Genomic DNA, 1411 nt, shown 5'->3' with positions numbered 1-1411 from the left:
TTCGACAATAGTATGATATACAATAAATAATAACTAAATGAGACAAGCATTTTTTACGTAGAAAATATCTTCAATGTGCGAAGGAAAAATCTATTGGACCATATTCTACTCAAAATCCATTATATAAATGCGTATGATTACAACTACTACCTCCTTGTTCACACACGAAAACAGATCCAGAGACTCTAGCTACAAAAATGTATCTCCAAAACAAGATACCACAACAACAAGAGAGAAACACAAAAGCTTCGAAACAAGCAGCTATAAAATGACCTAAGCTCACTAGGATTACTGCAACCAGAAACTAATTGCACCGTGCAAATCCAAGATGAACAAGTCAACAACAATTCTGACAAGTTTCAGCTCAATCAGAAAATATCTTATCTTGATTTACTAAAAACTCAAGACAACACTAAAAACATGTAGTTTTAATAATTTATGCTACGGTTAAATTGGTCAAATGAGATACATAATCAGTCATTTTCCGTGAGCGGCATTAGAGCATCAGCAACAATAGGAATTCTCAACAATCATCTCTTACTTTATTATATTGATATTTTAACAAAATGAATTAACAAAATGAATATCAAGTTTTATTTTTTCAAAATATTACACCACTAAAAACATGACACATGTAGAAATTGTTTCTTTCACTATGTGAAAGTTTCTTCCATAAGAGACGTTGTTTCTTTCTTCTTTTATATTATATTTTCTATTTCTTTCTTAATTGTTGTGAAACAAGAGAATATAATCTGTATGTTTATGAATAAATTTATGTATTATTCATAAACATAAGGAGCCCTTTATATATAGAGAATTACACCGTCATAAAATAATGGAAAGACTAAAGAAAAGAAATATAAATATGGAAAGAGTACAAATCATAATCTAATAAGAAAAATGCAAGATGTCGATTCTCTCTCTCTCTCTCTCTTCACGGTCGACTCTCTCTCTCTCTAGCATTGGGCCGGTTATGGACCGGGCCGGTTATGGACATCCACAATATGATTTATAACACTCCCCCTTGGATGCCATAACCATACAGAGTTTGTAATACGCTTTAGATGTTGCTTCATTAAAACCTTATCAGGAAAACCCAGTGGGACAAAACCATGGTGAAGGAAAAAGAGTACAACACGTATTACTCCCCTTGTTCTGAACATCACTGAAGGTCTTTCAGTCTACGCATCCCAATCTGATGCGTGAGCTTCCTGAACGTGCATGTAGGAAGTGATTTGGTGAACAGGTCGGCTAAGTTGTCATTGGAATGCACTTGGACGACTTGAACCTCGCCGGCTTTCTGAAGCTCGTGAGTGAAGAAGAACTTAGGCAGTATTTTCTTCGTCCGGTCTCCTTTGATGTAGCCATCCTTAAGCTGAGCAATGCAAGCTGCATTGTCCTCATACATCAC

Source organism: Brassica oleracea, chromosome C3 (assembly GCF_000695525.1).
Source record: "Brassica oleracea var. oleracea cultivar TO1000 chromosome C3, BOL, whole genome shotgun sequence".
In the NCBI taxonomy this organism is placed as follows: Eukaryota; Viridiplantae; Streptophyta; class Magnoliopsida; order Brassicales; family Brassicaceae; genus Brassica; species Brassica oleracea.
Note: the sequence above shows the minus strand (reverse complement) of the source record.